The sequence below is a fragment of the Hippichthys cyanospilos genome, chromosome 3, assembly GCF_059441005.1.
Source record: "Hippichthys cyanospilos isolate Australia breed blue-spotted pipefish chromosome 3, RoL_Hcya_1.0, whole genome shotgun sequence".
NCBI classification, from domain to species: Eukaryota; Metazoa; Chordata; class Actinopteri; order Syngnathiformes; family Syngnathidae; genus Hippichthys; species Hippichthys cyanospilos.
In genome coordinates this window covers 23,070,254-23,096,774 of record NC_142371.1, presented here as the reverse complement: position 1 = coordinate 23,096,774, position 26,521 = coordinate 23,070,254, and the positions used below count along the sequence as shown (strand labels likewise).

The 26,521-nt window shown below is 39.4% G+C and overlaps 1 protein-coding gene across 5 annotated transcripts in view; it reads left to right on the top strand.

Annotated features, from left to right (window-relative positions):
• mef2d (myocyte enhancer factor 2d) overlaps nucleotides 1-26,521 on the top strand; it is a 79,594-nt gene that overhangs the window by 798 nt on the left and 52,275 nt on the right. The window lies entirely within an intron of this gene.

Genomic DNA, 26,521 nt, shown 5'->3' with positions numbered 1-26,521 from the left:
GAGATTTAATGAAGGATCTGTAACACTGAAAGTTGAATAGAAAACCGACTGTTAATGATGGCTCTGCGACAGTGACATTTGACCCTTAAACTGACTTACTGGTAGAACTGTAAAATACTTTTTACAGGGGCGCATCCATATATATTTTTTATGATGTGGTCAGGGTGTACAAAACCCTCAGTGAGGGATGGCGTGCACAGTTAGGGTTTCATGAAATCAATTAATTGTTTTATTCTATACATTTCAATGAATATGCAGTTAATAGAAATAACTTGTAGTTGTCAATGGTTATAATACAGCAAAGTAAGAATTTCACCGTCCGGAGAAACTTGTTGCTACACGTGACAATAAACATTGAATCTTGAACATTGGCAGACCTTTGCCAATTTAACTCATTCCCTGCCAGTTAAAATAGATCTAACCCCATCTATAGCTGTCAAAGACAGTGAGTTAATTGGGCTATGTTCCTACAAGTTCGAACCGATTCTGATTTTTTTTTTTTCTTATGACCTGCGCCTGATCTTTCTTCTGACAACACAAATCAGATTTTGTTCAAACGCAACCACGGCCACTTATGTATGCGATCCTGAAAGCGATCCATATCCGATCTTTTGTCATACAACTTCAGTTTGAACGGCTAGGTCTCAATGATTTGACCTGCGCATGACCAACGAGCGACAAACCGCATAATTCTGTGCTCAAAAAGGCGGAAACCGGTTGGAAAAAAAACAAAACAACAATAGCGGACGAGGCAGAGACAACTCAGCGGAGAGAGAGGGAGCAAAGTGTATATGTGTCTCTCTCTCACTCTTGCTCGCTCCACACCCACATGCTCCTCTGCACAGATGATGCTGGCGCTGCTCCACAAAAATTGCCCTGGCCAAAAACCTCACCCTTCTTCTCAATTTCATCCTTAAATTTAACAGATTCAAAATATTCCGGCTCCAGGATGAAAACCATTTCAACATCGCCAGGCACTTCCGTAAACACTAACGTTAAGCATGCCTACTGTGTGTGATGTCACGGCCTCCACAGAGTGCGTGCGGGACAGTTTTACCCATATATAGTTCCCACACAGGCCAGGTACAAGTCGCATTTATTTGGACATGTGAACGATATGGCACCCCCAAAAAAAACTTAAAGGGGAAATCAAGTCAAAAAAATTCCATTGCAGTTATACATAATAATCATATTGCAATCATACATTGTATGATTCTGATTCATATTGCTTTTGTAGAATATGTAATAAGCAGAAATATCCATCTCATGGGGGCGGCCATTTTGCCACTTGTTAACGGAAAATGACATCACATTGCCTAAGGTAGTGGTCGACAACATTTAACATTGAAGCGGCCATTTTGAGAGAGAGAGAGAGAGAGAGAGAGTGAGAGAGAGCGAGATTATTTTTAGGATGATTATGGTAAGTGGGTGGGTACCACAATATTTTCATTAAAAGAAGCAAGCAGACCGAACCAATGTCTGAATCCATCCGTCTTCACAAACAGGATCATTAAGATGAGATTCATTCAGTGTGACGAATTCATCAAGCGCTCCAGTTTGTATTGTTTACTTACCCGTGTTTTCTTATTTTGAAACATCTGCTTTTAATCTGGAAGGCCGCGCTGTATTTCCTGTTCTCCATTCGTCATTTAGCTCTTAGCGATCTTTGTGTTAACAGAGGTTGTTACCAAGAAAACCCAAAGTTTGAATCTATCCTTGCCCAAACGCAAGGGCAATAAGATGACATTTATTTTGTGTGAAGAATTCTTCACGCGCTTTTGTTTTTATGTTCAGTTACTGTATATTCTACTCTGAAAATGTGTGCTTTTAATCTAAAAGGCCGCGCTATAGTTCCGTTTCCAATTTTTACCCTCCTGAAACTGATTGGCTGTCACCTTTCATATCCCCTGGCACCAAACACATACTCTAGATGTCGCTCTAACACCCAATCACGTAAATGTCATTAACTGCAATTCAAATGCGAGGCTTGTTATGTCGTCCATGTACTCAATCTGAACCTAGCATTATTTATGTTCCCAAACCACGGAGAGCCGCAACATAGGAATGAAAGAGTCGCATGTGGCTCCCGAACGGCAGATTGCTGACCCCTGACCTAATGGCTCAGCCTGCACCTATTTTCCTGCTTCAGTCGTGTAACAACTTATCTAGGAACGGACTGTAAACGGAGATTCCTTGAGGGTGACAGTTTTACCTTAAATCGGATCGTTTCTTCGATCGCCTCTGCAAGTTCATCACGGTGCTGATTGTGAGAGGTCCCACGTTGTTGCTGTTTACAATAGCGGAACCAGCTGAATCATTCCACGGCGCTTGTTGACTTATTTACGACTGCGTTCATTTACTCAGCGTGTTAAACGGCAGATTTACGGCACGCGTCCAAGTAAATCACACGTTGGCCACGGGGAGACAGTTTGAGTCGCAATCCGCCCAAATCAAGCCATTCGCCGTCTTTTGCGCCGAGCCCATTTCCGCCCATCGCGCTCTCATTACGGCGCGTAATTGCCTTTCTCCCGGGAGGAGAGCGTGTCATCAAACTTCTCATTTCCTCCTCAGACCCGGGGATCATTTCGCTGGTGGATGCCGCTGACACGAGTCCTCACTTTCTCATCATTGCCTTTGATTTATTGTAATAGCATGCGATTTTACCGGGTTCATCATTCGCAAACTCAATATATTGAGGATTTTCAAACTCAATGATTATTTTTTTTCTCTGTGTGCGTGTGTGTGTGTTTTTAATGGTATTTGGCAATTCAGGATGTAGTGTTAAGTGTAGTACCACATTGCACCACAACATGGAGGGGGCAGCACTGAACTCTACTGGGGGTGAGGCAACTAATTATAGTGATAGAAAGATACATTCACATTAATGGACAAATACAAAAATATTTTTAAAAAATACACAAATGTTAAGCCAAAAAATGCTAAATATTAAAAAACTTGTATTTTTTAAGTAAGAGAAATATATACAAACAATATTTTAAGAATAATCAGAAAAAAAATGGAAAAAATATTTGATTATGCATTTGAAAAATTCCGCAGCTTTTACAAAATGTATATTTGACCAAATTTAACCATTAGAACAAATACCATTATACAGTATATGGATAAAAAAAAAAGCCAAGTACAAATTATACACGGAGGTTATTTTTTTTAAAGAATGTAAGATAAATTACATTTTAATCATTCAAATATTAAAAGAGATGCCACAATATCAACATTTTCCACAGTTAAAAAAAAATCAAATATACTGGAAAAAGTGCAGAAACATAGACAAAATTGCTTTTTAAACATTTTGGGGGGAAAATATATCATTTTTTGACATAACAATGCAACCGTTTTGTCAACACATCTTACAAATATTTGAACCATTTTACATAACTGAAAATATTCCATTTTTGACAATCCTCAATATTCAGCAACAAATCGAAAACCCTTTATACAGAAATGTCAGAACAAAAAAAGGCACTCTAACCTTGCCTTTCTTTTCACCAACAAAAACTTTCCTATTGGCATCCCATTCAAAGTATTTAAACATCACACCGTACAGCAAGTATAGTTGGCAGACTTGTTGGGCGAAAGGGGGCTTAGGGCCAGATACCTTATGAGCTTAGTGCCACTAATGTGCTTTTGTGTTCCCGAGAGCAGTCAGTGCAGGCGGGCGCTGTGCAACGTTCCATCCGCAAACTTCCATCTGTGTTGTGACCGCGTGCCGGATGCAGTCAAAACACAGCAGGGAGGAAGCTACTCCTCCTGGAAGTGCGGTGTCTGCATCTTTTTTTCGACAGACATGAAAAAAAGGACTAAAAATATCCGTGATGAAATAAGTCAAAATATTAGATTAAAAAATGCCCTGGCATTAGTTGGCAACCAGTTCAGGATGTGCAGTGTTTCTTGCTCATAGCCAGTTAAGGATATGCACGATGAAAAAAAAAAGAAGGATAGGGTAGTTAGACTTGGAAAAAAATAAAATACACATAAAACATATTAGACAGGCAAAAAATAATAAAAAAAAACAACTAAGATCATGAAATTTCACAAATATTAAATAATCAGATGAAAAAGAGTTTGAAAATACAAACACATTTAAAAACACAAAATGACTGAAATATTATACCAAATACTAAAAATATAAATCTAAAATATAATTAAACAATACACGACAACATTGAAATTATTCCAACATATTACAGATTTATTGTACAAAAAAATGTCACCACACACACACAAAAAGTAATTACAGTGGTTACTGTTTTTTTTTCGGTTCATGGGGATCGTAATCGCAAAAGTATTTATACTTTACATATTTGATACAAAAATGACTACACACATTCACTCAAATCTTTAATTATTAAACCTTATACAGTAATTGTACCGTTATCCCCTCCCGTTTCCATCCCCTTGGCCGTAGTCGGGGAACGCGGAGGACCGGAGTTTCCCTCAGAGTAACGGCCCTTGGACGTCGACTTAGAGTGGGGCCCGTAGCTGACCAAATATGAAAACAGCGCATCCGACTTATATGAAATTAAGGATTGGTCGACCTATTTTGGTCTTTAAAGATATGTTGTTTCATGTTGTTTTGTTTGCTATGTCAGTTTTACAGTAAAATTAAACTGGGATTCCAAAATACTGGGAAAGTTAGTATACGTGTATATGTATGGTATATATGTTTGCGTTAACTAGTCAAAACATTAGGGAGGGAAAACCAACTCCTTCTCGTCGGCGCCACTCGTTTAAGGAAGTACAAGCGCTTTCTCTCTCTCACTCTTCCTGCTGAACGGCTGCTGCGTCGCTCAGCTGGCGTGCACTTCAGACGTGACACAGAGCGCCGTTGTGCGCCGTGGGCTGCCTCGCACGGACCGCTCGCTTTGCCGCACGTGAACCTTCCCCTCGCTTTGGATGCTTTGTAGTGTTTTTTTTTTCTACTGCGGTGGAGCAGAGACAGCGGGACGTCTCTCAAAGTTTTGAGGGATTAGGAGACAAATACGCCAATTAGATCATTATGGAATAATAGAAATACAATGTTTCCTTTTTAATGGGGTCCGGAAAACCCCCATGAGAAGTGAATTCCGCGAAGTAGGACGAGAACAAACAACATTCAGTGCGCCAGAGCGTGGCAATAGTGGCAGTTAACCAAAAGTTTGGGGCCAAAATGCCCTTCTATACGCAATGCCATGACTGTAGAGGTAGAGGAAAATTTTTTCTCAAGCCGGCCTGACAGGTAAAATCGTATGACTGTACAGTAGGTTAAATTTATTAACGCCAATAAAACATTGAAAAATGGTATAGTCCGTTTTTGTAGCCTGTGAAGTGATGATGACATGTCAAGACAAAGCCATTAACTGGTCTCTACTGCCACCTACTGTCTTGGGGTGAAACACAAGTCAACTAAGAATTTTCTTTTTGCTGACATAGTTTGACCGCCGCTCAACAGAATGTTGCAAAAATCGCAGGAATCTCAATGTCAGAAATCATATTTTACTGCATCACAAAAATTGTAATTAGAATGGTTTTATAAGGTCCAAAATTTGGACAATGATTATTTTTGTACTCAAAATCTCGCACGTCCAGCTGCAATCACATAGAAATGTCAGAATCGTTGCATTTTGTAATTTTTACAGATCTTAATCATCTGCTGGAAATTTCAGCTCCCTAATGTTTCTTTTATGATATCAAAAAAATAAAATCAAAGGAATCGCCATAATTTGTAGCATAATGCCACAGGGGTTAAACTCATATTCAGAAAGTAAATGGCATCATCAAAATCTGCGGTTGTGCAACTTCTTTGCGAGAAGTGTAGTGAAGTGCAAAGAACTGACCAGAGGCGCTGTTTTCTCACTGATAACCTGTAAATAAAGTAAATTTGAAAAGAAATACAAGACTGTTTATAATACCACACAGACTAAAGCTAATAATAATGGTCAACATGTATATTTTCGAAAAAACCGCAAAGCACGAAGCCGCAAAAATTGAAGTGCGAATCGGCGAGGGAGCGCACACACACACGGAAAATGTTTCACGTGGAATGCTGTTTTGAATTATGTAAATCATAGAAAGCTCTCATGGAGTGATGCTAATATGCTGTTGTTGTAAAAAGCTGCTAGGCTGGCGTCTTGCCAGCCTGCTGGCTGCTTTGGCTTCTCGTAGCTTAGCTTGCTCGTGGTGGAGGAACGTCCTACCAGGTGAACATGTGTTGCTCGTGTATCCCATCTCTTGCCAGGGTTGGCCAGTACGCCTACGCTACTTCCATACTTTTCCCCCATTTTGTCTGTTTTCACGTTTGTGTATTAGGACAGGAAGAAGTGGATTGTTCTTCCCCAAAATAATGACGTATGTACCACAAATATGCCGGAATGTTAGAAAAAAAACTGCATTATTATGATTGTATTGGATGAAAAATGTCAACATATGATAGGAGAAATATAATTCCCACAAACAAAATATAGAAATGTAGGATTATTAGAAAAAGGTTCTAAAATGAGACAAAAAATTCATGATTACACAATAATACATAAATCACTAAATCACCAGATGAAAATACTTAAATATCACAAAAAGGCATTAGTTACAATAATATTTGACACAATATTAAATATGAGACAAAAATCTAATTTTATGGAAATTGTGTTTGTAGAATATTGAATTAGGTATCAAAATCTACCTGTTTAAATTCGTCTCAAAGGCGATCATTTTGTCACTGGCGCTCACTTGAAAATGACATCACAGTTGCTCAGGTAATAACCAATCATGGCTCACCTGTTTTTTGAGTTTGGACATGTGACTTTCGCAAGCTGTAATGTGATTGGTTGTCTCGTAAAAAAAAAAAAAAATCAAAAAAGAAAGAAATTGCCACATCTACAATAAGCATTCATTTTCACATGAACTATTGCTTGTGGAAGTTCGCCGGTACAAAAACCTTTATGATTGGGCTGAAAAGGACTACCGTGACCTAAATACCGTAAACAACTTCGGATGAGCACCACGTTGGAGAGGGAAGAGGAATCTGTTTAAAAAAAAAAAAAACACTTGGAAGAATTTAGATCGTTTGAATCTACTGGGACTGTCTATTTTTGTTATAGAGCGGCGTTGTTTGTATGCTGTAGATTCCACTTACCGCCACCTAAAGTAAGGGAGACTATCGTTTGAATGGGGGGGATGCCTCACCGAGTAGTAAGGTCTGCAAAACACATGCCGGCACGTCAAGCATAAACCAAGCTGGACTGCAGGCTAGTTTTCGCAATAGTGAATTTCAGTGCGGAAAAAAATATTTTGTACGATGCAGGTGGTGGATTTTTCCTTGTAGGGGGAAGTAAAAAAGAGGGAAAGACTTCAATGCATGAAGATTTTTTTCGTTGTTGAGGCGTTTTACTGTATTAATCACAATACGGTGTTTACACTTGTGCAGATTCATATATGTCATAAAGCAATTTTTATGATTGACTTCCTCTTTAAGCACCTTCGCACAAGGCTATTGAAGCCATTAGACCACGGAGTATCCCAATACTTTTGTCCCTTTAGCTAACTTTTATATGATCCTCTCAATTTTAGTAATATTGCTGTGTGTGAACAAGGATGGACTCGGACGTTGGTTCAGTCCGCTCGCTTCTTTTATTGAAAATAATGCCGTAACAACCTCAGCTAACGCGAGCTGCTGTTAATTGCAACAGGTGCTGGTTGCTAACAGCTAATTGGTATCAGCCACCACATAATCAATTAGCTACATACTGTAAGTCCAGAACATTTGTTTGGGTTTACTGTATTATGAAGTTATCAGAGATGGTGTGTGTGCGTGAATGTGAGTATGCATGCATGTGTGTGTTTAATGTCCCCCGAGAGCGTTAACAAGTTTATTTAATCAACGCTCATTCAGGGAATTGTCAGACCGCCTTTGGTATTGTTCTCATGTTCACTTCTTTTTTTTTTTCTTCTCATTTTTAATCTTTTTCTTTTTTCAATCATTTGAGATCATTAAAAAATATCCTCAAGGCATTTCATTTTTTTTTTTTCCCAGTGCTGCAATGTGATGCAATTAGTCTTGGTTTTGCCGCAACACACTCCAGAGGAACAAATGTTGTGAAAAAAAAGGTCACCAAGAATAATTTATTTTAATTTATAGGAATCTATTTGTAAGTCACACACAAGTCCGTCGTTATTACTTATAAGCTCCAGCTACTGAATTTACTTCAATATAAAATCATACTTGGTTGAAATCTATCGGTGTTTTTCATGTTACAAATTTAACCGCAGAAGCCAGTTTCGCTAGATAACATGACGTTTTGTTGCTAAGCTAATGCTAACAATTTTAACAAGAAAGCAACAAGTAATTCGATAGGCAGGTTTATCATGAGAAGACCCACAAAAAAAAGCCTCATGAAGTCAAGGCCAATCAGCTTCAGGAAGGTCGCCGTTTGAGTTTTAAGCTAGGAAACAATGCACAACTTTAACTTTTTTGGTTTCTTTAAACCTTATAATCTAATGGAAATCTCACCCCCAGCGTCAATTTCACTTAGCAACAAGTCATTTTGGATGAAAGTCTATCATGAGATGACTCACAAAAAAGCTTCATGAAGTCCTCGCCAAAAAAAAGACAGGAAGGCGGCCATTTTTACACAAAGCTAATATTACGCCCAACAACTTCAGCTTTATCCAATTCTTCTATTTTACCTTCGCAACTAGAATTTTGGTATGCATGCTGTCTGCCTATCATGTTGTCTCACAAGGATTTCTTTTTCCAAAAAGACACAGGATTTTTGGCTGTTCTGGTTTGAAGTGACAATTTTTGCAATTTTCTTGGGGTCTCGGAAATTTATATCTGACATACTAAATTTGGTTCAGATAGGCAGCAGTAAGTTGCAAAATGTTTTATTTTATCATTGCTGTGCGTAGAGGATGCCATGTCTATCTATCGAGTAGAGCTCAACCGATATGGGTATTTCAGGACCGTTACCGATTATTAGTATCTATCTATCTATCTATCTATCTATCTATCTATCTATCTATCTATCTATCTATCTATCTATCTATCTATCTATCTATCTATCTATCTATCTATCTATCTATCTATCTATCTATCTATCTATCTATCTATCTATCTATCTATCTATCTATCTATCTATCTATCTATCTATCTATCTATCTATCTATCTATCTATCTATCTATCTATCTATCTATCTATCGAGTATTAACAGGCTGTTCTATCTATCTATCTATCTATCTATACCACTATCGAGTATTAACAGGCTGTTCTATCTATCTATCTATCTATCTATCTATCTATCTATCTATCTATCTATCTATCTATCTATCTATCTATCTATCTATCTATCTATCTATCGAGTATTAACAGGCTGTTCTATCTATCTATCTATCTATCTATACCACTATCGAGTATTAACAGGCTGTTCTATCTATCTATCTATCTATCTATCTATCTATCTATCTATCTATCTATCTATCTATCTATCTATCTATCTATCTATCTATCTATCTATCTATCTATCTATCTATCTATCTATCTATCTATCTATCTATCTATCTCTATCATCCCCCCTCTCCCTCTCTCTCTCTCTCTCTATCTAACTCTATATGTATGTATGTATTGGTTGGTGTGTCTGTCAACAGTATGTCCACAAAAAAACGTCTCAAGTAGCCACGCTGGAAAGACATGATAAATCTTTATTTTTATTGGACTGGGACATTTAAGTCATGTTATGCATTTCCAGGACAAACTCGTACGAGCTGTTCTTTCCAACAATAACCAAAACCAAACCCTGAGTCACCAAAAAATGTCGGGATAGTTTGGGCCCCCTTTGTTGTTTGAACCTTTAATTTGGTTCCAACTTTTAAACGCTTCAATTCTCGGACTCTGCGGAACAATAATGGACGCCGGATCTCCCGAAGAGCGCACTCCAGTGGACGGTTGGCAAGCGACTCCTATCCTAAAGGTCAGCGGTGCTGGACCCTCCCGGATGGTTTACACTGGGATGATCTCATTGTGGAGTCATTCCTGATCTTTTCATGCTCGGGCTGTCATCTGTCCGCGCCATGTTGCATAAACATTCATGGAAATTAAAAAGAAGAAAAAAAAAAGTGGTAATCCCTGCTCAGTTGTCGATTTTGGCTAAAAATAATCAGCGCAGAGCGCTAAATTTATCTACTCCGCCTCGGACGGAATGGCTCTAAATACCTCGCTTCCGAGCCAGGATGGAATTGCCCGACCTGGCTTTGGCTGCCGCGAGTACAAGCAGATGAGCAAATGAAAAAACGCTGAATGATGACTACATTTGTTTTCATCGGGGATTAAGGAATCTGCCGGAATCTGCCCGTCTCATTACATTTAATATCCGGCAATCCGCGCCTGCTGACGCTTTTATTTCTCTCGGCAAACGCGGGCGAACCGGATCCGAGGCCGGCGGTCCCGCGTGGATCCGCGAGCTGCCGAGTCTCGTGTAGGTTAAAGGCAATCGAGAACGCAATTTGCCAGATTATCCTCAAGTGACGGCCAAATGGCGGCGCTCGGTTGATGCACAAAAAAGAAAAAAAAAAAAAAAGTCAGAGGCCGGCTTGACCTTGACTGGGTCACGGTGTCAAAATCCACTTAGATTCCATTTGAATCCGTTTAGTTCGGCTTTTGGCAACCTTCAGCCGAGCCGCTTTTTATTTGAAATTGCATTAAGATGCTTGCGCTCGCTTCTCAATTACGCTTGTGGGAGCTTTTGGCAGGAGATTGAAGCGGAGAAGAAGAAATCTGACAATGAGAGTTTTAGTTTGGATTTTGCTCTCGTGTTAGAAATGACAGTTGAGGCAAAGTCACTAACTTTATGGCGGTTGATTGTAAAAGTAGAAAACTTTACTTGGTTGATTCCGGTTGAATGACAGCGTTTTTCAAATTAGAATCAAATAAAATGCAATTAAAACTTTTTTTTTTAAGTTTGATTCACGACAGCATTAAATTTAAGGGGTCAGGCAAAGTAAGTATGGACCATCTCAGAACCATTTTGTTGCTGAGGCAGGATGATATTATGTTTATCTTTTTTAGTACCATAATCCCCAAATATAAGACGCACCTGTGTATAAGACGCACCATTGATTTTGGGGCCAAATTTCGGTGTTTTCTATGTTACCGTGTATAAGACGCACCAACACTTTGGCAAACATGCAAAAAACATAGCAAAACAGAATAAATCCCATTTTATGTAAACATTTCTTATTTTCTAGTGTTCATATTCATAAGTTGTATATTTTTTGCGTGTCAAGTTAGGCGCGTTTCAGATTTTCCACATTGTGAGCGGTCAGTGAACACCTCGCCTTCTATCAAAATGGCAGACATCTCGTGTGTTTTCGGACACGGATTCTGGAGAATTTTTGCATCTACTCTGGATGGGCGAGTCTACCCGATTGAATTTAGCAAAGTAAAAGCGGCTTCAGGGTTTGAAGATTTTTTTTTTTTTTTTAAGAAGCCAGTGGGCCATCTCTTTGAATGTGGGCTTTGGCAATGAGGCTCCTCGGCCGAGCCAGCAACAGAAGGTGAAACCAGAAGGAGGTCATGTGACGCCCGCGTTACCAAAGGAACAAGTGCGGTCAAACTGAAAACGGTTCGGGCAAAGCTTATACGAGCAAAGCCAAAACAAATCAGAATTTAGCGTCAAGCAGACTCAACAGGACTGCCAGTGGCGGAGTGAGCAACCTCCGTGTCTTCGGTCCCGTCTTCTTCCCGAGCCGCGATGAGCGCCGCTGTCAGAAAGCGTTGGCAGCGACTCCAACAAAAAAGCATTTCTGGCAAAAACCACTCGCAGCTCCTATTGCGCTTTGGAGCAAAAGGCTCTTTGATTACAAAACACGGAGGCTGGGAGATGAGTGTATTCCAAGACGCCGTTCTAAAACTGAAGCCTGACATTTCCGAGATTCTATATTTTTCGTCTGTGCTGTTGCTACTTCCTGTTTTGGGGCGGGAGGATAAGCGCTGCTGGAACCTCTCATCTTAACGTCTTCCTTTTATCATTTCTGTTGTTAACAGCCCGCATGAGCCGAAATTTTGCCATTGTGATTCTTTTAAGGCCAACTAAATCAACGTTTTAGCACGTTCACAAACTCAGAAAGCCACAAAAGGGTTAGGCTTAGAGCAAAAACTAGTCCCCAAGAAATCGCGGCAACAATTATAAATGCACGACAGTAAAACACGCTGGGATTGCTGTGAGAAGGCCAACTTCAAAATAAACTTTGCTCATTAACGTATGAACATGAACGCCTTGATTTGATTTTCAAAATGTTCCCGCCAGTGTGTCACGGCGTAACAACTTAATTTTCTACTGCAACTGTTTACTCCTCACTCCCAATACAAACAACACAACGTCGTTCTTAAATCCTGTTCAATCGTTAATTTAGGGCGTTAACAAATGACTTAATTACACTGACGTTGACATATGGCACCTGTTGCCGGTGTTTACCGGCGGCTCAGGCTCTGTTATAGCTGCGTCTGGCATAAATTAGCTGCTAGCTTGCAGCGCTTGAATGCCCCATATAGGCGGGCATGAGACGTAAATGACTCTGCACACTTTGATGCTGACAAGCCCGACACAGTTGCTACTGATCACATTTTAACGAACCGTGCTGACTCTATTGTGCTGTTTTAGCCGGCAAATTTGTCTCGTAAACCAAAAATTTATGGGGGAAGATTTGTCTAGAGGAACATTGTGTGATGCTAATCACAGGTTAATTTTTTTTTTTTTTAAATCATCATAAATTGATAAGTCAATCATTCAGATTTCAGTCAATGTGTTATTCTTCTTCTTATTATTATTCTCCAGAATTAATTGCATTGTTGAGGGGCTAAACATGCACAAAAAGTCGCCCAAATTTGCACACTCGTCGGATATTTGGGTGTTTTCATACATAAAATCCCCCAAATTGATTTTTAGCGCCACCTAGAGTCGAGAAATTCTACTGGGTCCCGGCCCGTTTCACCTAGAGCTATGAAATTTTTTAGGCATATGTTCGACCTCAAGCCCTACAAAAAAGATATAGAGTGCCATATGCTAGGATGAACAGAACCAGAGTTCAGATTTTTTTTTTCATTCTGTTTTCACAATTGATTTTATCAAGTAAAAAAAAAAAAATCATCTGAATTGTCGAATTTAGGTTGAGTATTCTGCAGGATATCCGAATACCAAAAATATAACTGCAGCCCTCTGCACGTGCAAGTCACATTCGTGATAATATTGGAGGAAAGTTTAATCTCAAGTGGGCTTGACAGGTAAAATGATTGTACGTAACTTCAAAACAGTCTATCAAATTTAGTTTTCCATGATTCGCAAAATCATCTTGCGGGCCGGCTCAAACCTCCTCGCGGGCCAGATTCAGCCCGCAGGCCGTATGTTTGACCCTCCTGATTTCAAAGGTACTGCAAGCGGCAAGATGTTTGCTCTGAATGTGTGAAGATGTTCTCAAATAGGGAAGTTTTTTTTTTTTCTGTTGTTGTTTTTACCCAGGCAAAAAGCGAAGCGACTCTCTCTCCGGTCCGATGTGGAGAGCAAACGAGTGCTAGAAAGCGAGAGCGAGCGAGCGAGCGAGCGAGCGCACACTTGTTTGGTGTCAGCGTGGCAGGCATTAGATAACGTTTTTATTTGATGCTGTTCAATGGCTGACTCGTCCTCACCTCTCGCCCAGGCCTCTCCAGCCCACACGCGCGCTCAAGCAAAGACACACACATGCACACATCCGCCCACTCACGCACACACACACACACACGCTTACAGTCTCTGGAGGATTCTGGCACTTGTTTATGTTATTGAACCGGTTATCACATTACAGCTGCAACTCCAGAGTCGTCCCGCTTCCGCCGGGAGGATACGAAGCCAAAGTGTCTTTTAGCGTCCCGCTTGCACGCCGTCATCGTACGGCGGCCTTCACGTTGTGTGTGTGTGTGTTTCCGGCTTGTGGTTTGCTTCACGCAAGCAGAGGTTTGTAAAAGATGCTATCTACGGCGTTGTTGTTGTGCTATAATAATGACCACGTGGATTGTGTATTTATCGGTTTACTCATGAAAAGATGGGAAGGGAGCATGGAGGCCTTTAATGAAACATTTCGGGAATGTTTTTAATGAGCGCAGGTGTCAAACTCCAGTCCCCAAGGGTCGGTATCCGGCATGTTTTCCAACCTTCTCACTCAACCACACCCGATGCAAATGATTAGGATCATTTTCAAGCTCCTGCCGACCTTGCTAATAAGCTAATCACTTGAATCAGGGGTGTTGGGGAGAGAAAAATTGAAAACATGCGGGATACCGGCCCTCCAGGGCTGGAGTCCGACACCTAGGACTTAGAGGTAAATTCCAATTTATGTTGAATATAATTGAAGAAGCAAACCAAACTGAAGGCTGACAAAATTGTGGAGTAGCCAGGTGTCAGGATCAAAATCACTAAGGACATTAAGCAAATGAAATGTGCTGCTGTTTTGGTTAGCAAGGGTTCTCGGCGGTGAGCAATTTTGTCTATGCTGTAGTTTGTGTCTCGAGTTGGGCGAGTAGTCGCGTACGGGTTTTTTTTTTTTTGTATGGATCCCCATTAGTTGATACAGAGGTAGCAACTTCTTCCCGGGGTCCATTACTTCAAAATACAAAATACATATACGAGATTAAACGATAAAAAAGATGAATCCAAATGCAATAAAGAGGCATACGTATGAATAAAACTCAACAATGAAGTTTGCTTGCATTTAAAAATGCTCAAAATGACGAAAGATCAACTAGATGACAGGTGTCGAACTCCAGTCCTCGAGGGCCGGTATCCTACATGTTTTCAAACCTTTTCCCTCAAAAACACCTGATTCAAATGATTGGGATCATTTTGAAGCTCCTGCAATTCTTGCTAATGAGCTCATCATTTGAATCAGGTGTGTTGGGGAAAGAAAAACGGAAAACATGCAGGATGCCGGCCCTCGAGGACTGGAGTTTGACACCTATGAAATAGATGATTTGATCACTAGCTTAACCGAGCCTCATTTCAATAAATTAGGTACCCGTGGCGGAAGATGATGCCAGTCACCAATACCATGATTCTCTCCTGTGCCTGTTTTCCTCTCAGGAGCTAAATGCATTCTCTCCAGTTTAATGAAGATTGATAAAATAGTTCCTAAAATATAAGGGTAGGTGGCCACACCCCTTTTTGCCCAAAAATGTCTCATGAGACACAGGTCGTGTATTATATCAAAGGCAATTTCGATAGACTTTTTATTGCATATCTTAATTAGGAGCACTGACCTACACGCCACCTGCGTGTGCTCATGTGTCACAGGTTCATGATCTCAGCACGCTGACTGAGTCTCATTCTTGTCGCCATGGCGACAAGACATCAGTGACTTCTCGCACCGTCCGCGACCACTCGCCGTTAGCCGGCGACGTCGCACACGGCGCTCATGAATATGAAATAGGATATGAAGTTTTTGCCTCGTGCAGCGAAACAGCGGAAGTTGAGCGATGGGGGGGGGCAAACTCGTTTGGTGGTTTTTAAATACAAAACTTTTTTAGCCCACACGGCAGGAATATATTATGCGCAGATGTTTTTTTTCTTGTCTTACTTGGTTTGGTTGTCAAAAAAACAACATATAAAAATGCTGTGCTTTCAAGTCTCAGCTTGTCCTAAATATCGTGCCACATTTCACTTTTTATTTCCGTCTGACAAAAGTTTATAAGCAGAAATGTCAGCATCTTGTTCCTGACACCAAATGTTTCTGCTTGCAACCTTTTTCCATTCGGAATAACTTACAGGAACAAAAGTTCAATGAAAAATGTAAAATTGTGTTTTTAAAAATCACAAGCCCATTATTTTGTCAAATACTCAAAACCTTCTAAACGATTTTCAGCATACATAAATAAAATGAACCTTTGAAACAACCCTCATTAATAACGGAATATTTTTTCCATATTGAGTGCCATGAAAAGTATTTTTTATGCCTTTGGGATTTGTTGAGTTTTATTTGAAACTACCGTATTTTCCGCACTATAAGGTGCACCTAAAAGCCTTATTTTTTAAAAAAAAGCTGATGGCGCGCCTTATAGTCAGGTGCGCCTTATATATGGATCAATATTGAGATTCGTAGATGGGGAATGAAGTGATAAAGTAAGCTTTACCCGTTTCTTTTGTGTGTTTACAGTTGAACAAGGTTGCTCATATTGACATTGAGTTATTAGGCTATTGAGAGTTATTATTGTTGTTACTTTGAGTATTACTATATTGTGATTGAAAAGATTTTAAAATATGTCATTAACTGAAGGTGCGCCTTATAATCCGGTGCGCTTTATATGTGGAAAAGGTTTTGAAATACGTTATTAATGGAGGGTGCGCCTTATAGTGCGAAAAATACGATAATTCAATAAGCAAAGAACATTAAGTCCTTTCGTGACATTTTCAGACCCTCCTTGACTATACAATAATAAAACAAATTAAAAGTATGAAAATGAGTACCTGGGGAGTTTAGAGTTATTATTTGAGTTATTATTGTTGTTACTTTGAGTATTACTATATTGTGATTGAAAAAGTTTTAAAATATGTCATTAAGTGAAGGTGCGCCTTATAATCCAGTGCGCATTATATGTGGAAAAAGTTTTGAAATATGTCATTAATGGAGGGTGCGCCTTATAATCAGGTGCGCCTTTTAGTGCGGAAAATACGATAATTCAATAAGCAAAGAACATTAAGTCCTTTCGTGACATTTTCAGACCCTCCTTGACTATATAATAATAAAACAAATTAAAAGTATGAAAATGAGTACCTGGGGAGTTTAGAGTTATTATTTGAGTTATTATTGTTATTAATTTGAGTATTACTATATTGTGATTGAAAAAGTTTTAAAATATGTCATTAACTGAAGGTGCGCCTTATAATCCGGTGCGCTTTATATGTGGAAAAAGTTTTGAAATACGTCATTAATGGAGGGTGCGCCTTATAATCAGGTGCGTCTTATAGTGCGGAAAATACGATAATTCAATAAGCAAAGAACATTAAGTCCTTTCGTGACATTTTCAGACCCTCCTTGACTATATAATAATAAAACAAATTAAAAGTATGAAAACGAGTACCTGGGGTCGTACTTCAGCTTCATTTAAATAGGACTGGAAGCGTCATCATCATACACGCGCTCTGTCGTCTAGGTGTCATCACGTATGACTACACATTGTTTCCTTTTCAAGTGTTGACAGATTAACATGACGGCTCGTTTTTCTTCTGCTGCCGATAATGCCGCCGCCTCCTCCTTCACCGAAGCAAAGAAGCTTACAGCTTTTAGCCCTTAGCTCGGCTCACCGCTAGCATCTGTCGCCACACGCACGCACACACACATATAGGCCTCGCCGACACATGCTGGAGGGTCGTAAAGGCTTGTTTTCATGCCCAGATAGGAGGTGGTTGAAACGGCTTTTCACCCAGGACAATTCCTCTGGAGTCACAACAGGTGTGTATGCGCGCGCGCGTGTGTGTCTGTGTGCGCGCAAACTGACTGGGGCGTATGATCTCCACAAAGGGGGGAGGGGGGGGGGGGTAGAGGGGACAGAGGACTTATGAAGGGTCCCCTCTGACCCACCTGTAGCCTGTCAGCTGTTGTAAGCCTGTTAAAACGTCAGCTGTTTCTGAGGAGAAGTGTGTGTGTGTGTGTGTGTGTGTGTGTCAGTAGGGGTTGTGTGTGGAGATTCGGTGGGCAGTTGCTGCTGTAGCTACTTGGGGGTTTCATCATTAGTCTGTTGTTATGATAGTACAATTTATATTACTAAGGATCTGGCCCATATTTGGCCTTGGTTTTAGGCAGTGATTCTCAATTCTGTGTTACTACAGTATAAACATACTATTTTACTGTAAGGTATCGGTACTTGCGATGGCTGCTGATACTAGTAGCGGAGTAGTTTTATGAGAGTTAGAAACTGCAAATTAAAGGAATTGAAAATTGGTGTTTATGTCAAAATTGGTTTGTCTTGTCAACAACTTTCGTAAGGTCCCTAAAATAAACTTTTCCATCAAATAAATTCCATTCGTAAGCATTGAGGATTGAACGCTCGGTGTCGTTTTGGACATTGACCTGTTTCAAATCTGTAGTCATTTTGAGCTTGCTGGGTTTTTTTTTTACTTTTTGTTAGATGTGTCTAAAGCAGTAGTTCTCAAATGGAGGTACTAATACCACCCGGAGGTACTTGAAGGAACTTTAGGTGGTACTTGAAATTTTAAATAAAACAAAAAACAAACACATGCAAAAATCCTTTCAAATAATTATTGAATTAATTGTTTTAAGTGAATACTTGTTCAAAAAACAGATTTTATGTTCAGTAGGTTATTCAAAGTCATGATGGTAAAAGCCAGATTAGAATGGTTCAACCCAACTTGTCACGTGCCACCTCTCGTTACCTGTCAATCATGATTCATTTTTATGAACACATACCTACTATGATTCCAAAAGTTGAATATTTTTCTGTGGACAAATATTTATTTATACATATTTTTTTTTTGAGAACAGACACTTTATGTTGATTATTTTTGGGGGGATGAATATTTAATAATAAGTTAATGATTTATTTTTGTGAAGAGATTTGTACTGTAATCCCAAAACCGACCACTTTATGTTGAATATTTTTCTGTGGACAAATATTTATTTATACATATTTTTTTTGAGAACAGGTCTGACACTTTATGTTGATTAATTTTGGGGGATGAATATTTATTAATAATTAAGTTAATTATTTATTTTTGTGAAGAGATTTGTTCTGTAATCCCAAAACAGAACACTTTATTTTGAATACTTTTTTTTTGTGGACAAATATTTATTTATGCGTATTTCTTCTTGAGAACAGGTCTGACAGTTTTTTTGTTGATTATTTTTTGTGGACAAATATTTATTAATAATTAAGTTTATTTTTGTGAAGAGATCTCTGCTGTAACCCCAAAACAGGACGCTTTATGTTTAATATTTTTCATTAGACCAATATTTATTTTTAGAACAATTCTGACACTTTATACTATTTTTTTCTGAAAAAATATTTATTAATAATCAAGTTATTTCTTTTTGAAAAAGGGCGAGAACCACAAGTGTAGGGCAACGTCCCAAATCGGGTCGATAATCGACACCCAAATATCAAAAGTACTTGCGTTATTGTTATCGGCGATTACTTTACTCAAATACTCATACTTGTATCGATCTGAAAAAAAAAGTGGTATGGAACATCCGTGAACAAACGGCGAAGCAACCCGACATCAGCGTCCGGGCATATTAGGCCTGCGATTAAACTTCCTGTTTCCTCTTTTCATTTCACCAAGCGCGTCCGACTTTTTTTACCACACGTAAGCGAAACGTCTGCCTCTTCCCGACCGGTCGCGGCATGGGAGTCGTCGCAGCTGTCGGGTGATTTATGACTTTAATTTACTCGACAGATTAAAATATAACACAGCCACACGGGCGGCGTGTTAATGAGGATATCACGGCAAAGTCCCGTCTCTTTGCGGATTCTTCCTTTTATTGATTTCACCTTCAAACGAAGAAGAAGCAGCTGAGGACATGTGTGGATTTCTTTTTTTCTTTTTTTTTTTTTTTTTAGTTGGCAGCTGAGCCGAGCAGACACGTAGCGTCTGTTAGGGCTCGTCGTGACGCTCTTGAACTTTCACCTTTGGCTGTGACAGCTTCAAGGGGGAAGGGGGGGGGGGGGGGGTCGTGGAGACATAGCGAGTGTCACATGTTATTTGTTCAAACTACTGTATGGCAGAGATTTGCTTGTGAGAGTGCACAAATCAAAATATTAGGGACACTTGCGTACTTGTGAAGACAGATAAATCGACGTTGTAAGACACAAATACTGGGACAAAGACACATAAACATATTAGGAAAAAAATAGAAAATTAGTACGTGAACAAACCAAACCGAAATAATTTTCCGATTTTTTTTTTTTTTTTTTTTTAATTTTAAACAAAAACCTGAAAGTATTTGCAAAAAAAAACTTGAATTAATTGTTTAATTCAATTCCTCCCCCCCAAGTAAATGGTTCGCTCCAGCAGCGAAGAGGAGACATGATTGGTTGATTGGTACCACCGTATATGTTCCATTTTTTTTTTCAATCTAATTATTAAAAACCAAGAATTTTCGCCTTTTGTATCCTGAATTTCTTCTTAAGAGAATATTTTTACGAAGAGGGGTTTCGTGGCCTAACTTTTTTGTAAGAGGTGATCTTTGTATGAAGATGTACCACAATATATGTTACGATTTTTTTTCTTTTTCGTTATTATACATCAAAAACCTGCGTCCTTTCGTATCCTGAATTTTCCTTCGTAACAAAACACAATATTTTTCCAAAGAGGCGTTCCGTCACATTAATTTTTCGTAAAAAGAGACAGTGGTAAGTAGAAGTACCACTGTATATGTTCCGTTTTTTTTTTGTCTGTCTAATTATACACCAAAAATTTTCACCTTTTGTATCTTGAATTTTTCTTTGTAACAAGGGACAATATATTTACGAATAGGCGTTTCATAACCTGAATTTTGTAACAAGAGGCATTCATAAGTAGAGGTATGCTCCACAGATTTTAATTTTTTTTTTTTTTTTGTCTTTCTCTTTTGGACTTTTGGGGACCACTGTCGCAAAGGAGCCAATCTGCGACTGGTGACAATAATGAATTCTGAATTAATTCGATTTACTGCCCAGAATCTCCAAATGATGCTGATTTTCTCCACCGCCTCCTTGCCCGAGGTTGATCAATGAGCAGCCGAGCAGCTTTGAAGAACTTGTTTCAGCTTTTTGTCTGCAGCGTGTTCCTCTTTCATTATTCCGCGAGCGGATTTGTCAAACGGGCGCGAGCGAATATGTACAATTGCCGCACAATGTAGGTCAGAGCAGAGGAAAGCTTTGTCATTTTCTTCTAATTTCTCCAATCCTCCTCAGGGAGGGAGAAGGAAGGCTCATTTGCATAACGCCGTCAAAGCCTTTGCGAGCGCGTCGTGTTCATTTCCACGCCTATTGGTGGCAAACCAGCGTGACTTCTTCTTCTTTGTAAAGCAACACAAACAAACAAACACGGCGGACGCCGTTTGGCAACGGCGAGAAGCCAAGCTCCACTTTCCACTTAAATACACGCACCCGCAGGCCCGCTGGCTGCTGCCGCCGCTTCTTCTTCTTCTCCTTTTTGGACAAGAACGTGTCGCTGCCTCCCCCACCCAACCTGGCAGGTCCTCGCTTGGCTCGGCGAGAAAGCGGAGGAAGGATCACAGATCCTCCTTTCGGGCTGCTGGCCAACATCGTGTGTTGCGCTCGAGTGGGGATGGAAAAAGAAGGCTAGTGAAAGTGGATCGTTTTCAAGAGCAAGGAAAATAAAAGTATGTATATGTTTAATTGTATGTATATTAGGGCTGCGGCATACGATTATTTTAATAATGCCTATTATTTGGTAACGTGATTTCCATCCCTTTCTCCGAAAAAGGATATCGTTTCAAACATAAATATGATTCCGTTGATGCTTTGGCCCGAAACATGTTGGAAAATTCAAGTGATGCGTTCTCACAAAAATCCGGCTTTCGTGTCTGAAATTCATATTGCGATATCGATAGCTTTTTATAGCCCTGTACGATACAGCAAGGAAGCTCAAAATTTGACTATTAATATCATTTTGAAAGTTGCCATGTTGAAATACCGAGTTCTGAGAATCCCTCGTGTGAGGTTTTGGCACGATCATCATTCACTAGTGCGCATTGACTACTAAGCCCTTATTTTCATCTTTTATGATTACAATTATAATAATCTTTGGCTATTCGGAAGATGAACGTCGAGACCTTATGGAACTTGTTTTGGTCATTAAATCAAAGCCTGGTTTTGATTTAAAACACATCACATATTTATATATATATATATATATATATATATATATATATATATATATATATATATATATATATATATATTATAATATATTATATTATATTAGATCAGGTAGTTTTGGTCACGTTGTATTTTACAGGAAATGAGTCTGATTCAGGTATCGAAAAACACAATCACCTTTGAAATGAAATGTTTTATTTCATTTTACTTTTATTCCCAAATTTCAATCAAGTAAATTTGCTTCATAAATGCATCATGAACATGCTTCATAAATTACTTTTGGGAAATGTGATCAATCAAGATGAATTAGGAAAGAGTTTGCGATTAATTAGTTCAAGTAAAAAGGAATAGTAATGAGTTCTTTCTTTAAAGTAAGCTGTCTTTTTTGGGGAGGGTGGTAAATATGATATTTTGTATCAAAAGTACTAGTGGTATTTGTACTCAGTGTCTGACTATTTTAGAGTAGGACTCGTGCTTCAAAAAATGTTACATCTATATGAAAGAAGTATTTTTTTTTGGCATACAGGAAGAGTTCCTGCTATGTGGTCGAAAATAAACTACTAATGATAAAAAAGTAAAGTTGCTTACACCATTGAGAAGTGACATGAGAAAATCTCCAAGAAGCACTTTGTCCTTCAAAATAAAAGGGCCAGCTTGAGGACTTCAAAAAGAGCAAGCGAGTTCTTGTGAGCGACATTGACGGGGCTTCCCAAGGAAGAACTTTCAGCCCGATGCCCTTTCTTGACCTTGAAGTCTCCGCTGGGGCCGGGAGGGTGTGGGAAACGGGGGGCCGGCGGCGGCTGGAACAGTCGCGTCATTGACTTTCCACACAACGCCGCGAATGTCCGAAAGGGGTGCAGCGAGTCGCGTCTGTTGTGCCAGCGGCCCCGTGGGCCGCATTCCAAGAGGCGGTCCCGTCTGGAAGCAATAACTAATATGGAGAAATCACGCTGGGACGTCGAGACCCCCCCCCCCCCAAAAAAAAAAATGTGAAAAAACAGTGCACAACTGAACAAACAAACTGTGATTAACTACGATGTCCTTATCACGAAAGACTCCTCCCTCATTTATTTCTTGTACCGCTCACCTCCTGGTGTTCCTCAAGCACTGCCGGTCGCATTTTTAGCGAATTTCTCGTGACAAACCTGAGCACAAATATTCGAACCACTAGACTACACTTATGAGATGTCTGCTTTGTTTTTGTGTTGTTTTTTTTTTTGCCTCATCTCATCACACTGTGATGTCGATCCCGATATATACATCAATATTATCCATATTTGGATGGATCCACCTACTACCACCACTGTGGAGATGGCCAAGAGTCACGAGACCGCAGCAATGTGTTTGTACAACGCTCTGACAGCTGAGCATTTGTGTGCGTGCACACTTGTCCGGCTGTCTTTGTGTGGACTGGGCTTTTTAAATAATCAAAGTGGTGCTCAGAGATTCCTTCAGAGACAAGGCTAAGTGTTCAAATGTCAGTTGCTTGAAGTTTGTCGCGTCATCCTGAAAACTAAAGATGGTAAATACTACTTTTTTCATACTGTTACCAGCGCAGGTTTTCAACTCTTAAATAGTCACAAGGCCGATACCAAATACCGACACAAATGGTACTTTTGCTACATAAAATCTCAGCACAAAACATTTTTTTGCACCCGACCGTGGGACAAATTCACTTGATTTTGAGGATCTGCTTATACTGAAAGCAAATCAGATACCTTTGCAAAGAAAAAAGATCGTGTCCATCCCGTCTCACTTTATTTTTAATTACTCCACAACTATGTTGCTTTATATGGCTGTCAATTAACAGTGGTTCAAATAAAGTAAAGAATTAAAATATGACATTCTTTACTTGAAATTAAGAGAAAAAAAATCAAATCCTGTCTTTTTTATAGCTGTCAGTCAGCCTACTTGTGTGCCTTGAGATTTTTGGCGATGTCTACGTGGCATGTGCACGTTTTTTTTTTTTTTCAGGCTTATACTATGGCCCTCATTTGGGGACATGGTTAGAGTCTTGTTTTTTCCCCTCTCCTATTCCTCATGTTTTCTTTTCACATCTAATATTAGCAAATCAGACTGGCTTTTCCGTTCCATCTCCCTCTGTTGGTCACTTTCTATCTTTCCTGGACGTTTTGAGGCTAAGTAAAATTCCGTTGCCTTGTACTTGTGCAGCTATAATGACAAGAAAGAAACCTTGAACCTTTCAACTGATACCAAACGGTTGAAAATGACGTGAAGGGCCCTGGTTTCCGATAAGGTAGATCTAACCCCACAGATGATTTTAAAGAAGGACCTAACTCCTCCTGAGATTCATTTGTGTCCACTGTCGTGTCCATTTTGTCCCAGCAAGAGAAGAACGTTGATAGCATCCCACACAAACATGAGAGACATCACTTGAAAGTCTACGATGTCCTCAACTGAGCACATTAGAACTTAGTCGGGCAACTTGAAGTAATGAAAAGATAGACCAAGAACAAATGTCCACTATAGTGGACACACACAGGCCGTTTTTTTTTTTTTTTTGCACAAAATTAATGGCAGTTTTCTGCTATTTTTTTCCTATGTCATTTACAGTTTGGCATTTTCGTCTGCAAGTACAGTATGTAATATTTATTATTCATGCAGTTGACACATACTTCTGCGGATGCGTACGTGCATCTGTGTGTGTGTAATGGGGGTGGTTAGGGGTGGGGGTGCTCATTTGAGGGTCCAATGGGAAAAAAAAAAAAAAAAAGGCATGGAGGCTGCTTCCATCCTGCTGCCAACAGCTCCTTAGCCAACACACGCGCACACACACCAATATTCTTGGCATGTTTTCACCCACCTGCCAGTGACTTTATTTACGATTTGATGTAATGATAAAAAAATGTATATGCACACCTGAATACAAATTCTAGTCATTTCAAATTGCGAGTGATTTTCTAGACTCATAAAATGGACGATAGAGTCAGTTTGATGTGAAAAACATAAGAATGTGAACGCTCCAGAGTAATAAACTAAACTCTTAAAATGGATTGAACAGATACTTTAATGGGGAAAAGCGTATAAAAAAAAACAAATGAGGGCTTGAAATGAAATCATTTTTGCTTAAAACACTGCAAAGTAATGGACTGGATCAAACAGACGGTTTGATGGCAAAAACTGAAAAACATGATGTTTTGTGGGTTAGAGACACTGCATCATGATAGATGAAACGCTCAAGATGTTCTGAACGTCTGGTTTGATGTACAGCATGCAAAAGATCGAGTTTCGCAGCTTCAAGTGCTACAAAGTCATTGACTAGACCTCTTGAAACTGAGTTAATTGATGTTTTCATGTGGAAAAATGTTTAACAGTGAAGTTTGTCATTGCAAAGAAGGGCTGCAGCTATCGTATTTTTCATATTGGGATATCGATCAAATTTAACATATAGTATTTGGATTTAAATTTATATATATATATATATATATATATATATATATATATATATATATATGCGTACTATACTCAATATCATCAAAAATAACAGAATTTGACCCTAAAATTATGGGTGTGTCCTATTTTTGAGGAATTACTATATTTGGCAAACTAAGGTTTATTTGGAAGTTGGCCTTCTCACAACATTTTCGGCGTGTTTTAATGTATTGGACAGCATTAGCAATTGTTTCTGTGATTGGATTGGCATATTCCTTCTGATGTGAATGTCTCTGGCATTTTTATTTTCAAATCCGGGTACTCAATTTACTTAAAGAATAATTTTGTCCGACTTAAAATCGATGAACTAGACTCTCATGATGGCATGTTGGTAAATGTAGTATAAAAGTAAATGACAGATGGGCAAATTGTACGTTCTCTGTAAATTTATTACTATCAGCTTAGGACATGGACACTGACAAATCGGTGGCAAGTGCTGAAGGTATGCAGAAGCACAGGGCGACGTGGGAGGAGGTGGGGTTGGGGGTGGGGGGTGTACTTGTGTGAGGTGTTAGGTTAGGGAGACCAAGCGGGGCGGGGGTGGGGGGCATCCCAGCAGCAGTTGTCACTCGGACGTTCGCTGGCAGAGCAATCACGCGTGTGCTTCGTCGACCTTTCTTTTTGCGACAGGGAGACTAGCTGACATCTTGGACCCGGATCTGGACTACCGTTTGGCTTTTTAAAAGGCCTTCATCCAGAGTCCTTGTTTGTTTTTTCCACGGTAAGAGCGATTGATTACTAACTTCGAAATCCCCACTGTGAATTCAAGGCAAAGCAAGTTTGTATGTAAAGCGCCGTTCTTAGATATGGGCAAGGCTAAGTCTTGATTTGGTTTAGACTTTTTTGGGGGGGTAGATTAACAAGTTAAATATCACAAAACGTTTTACCTGAATCAAACACACTTCTTTGCCTCAACTCCTCGAATTTGCAGGTTGAAACAGCACATTTGAGTCAGCATAGTTGGGTAAAAAGTGATCAGTAGGAACAGCGACTTTGTGTGTGTCAGACTAAAAACCACAGAACAGAAGCCAGATGGTGAAACCGAAAAATGGTCGTTTGAATGTATAAAAAAGCAGTTGTGAACTTAAAGTTTTCATGCTGAATTTCAACGTGCAGATAGGTTTCAGTAGATCACAGGTGTTCAGGTTCAGAAACCAAACACGAAAACATTGTCTTGCGATTGTCTTATTTTTATAGTTTCTAGATCTTTGATCTTT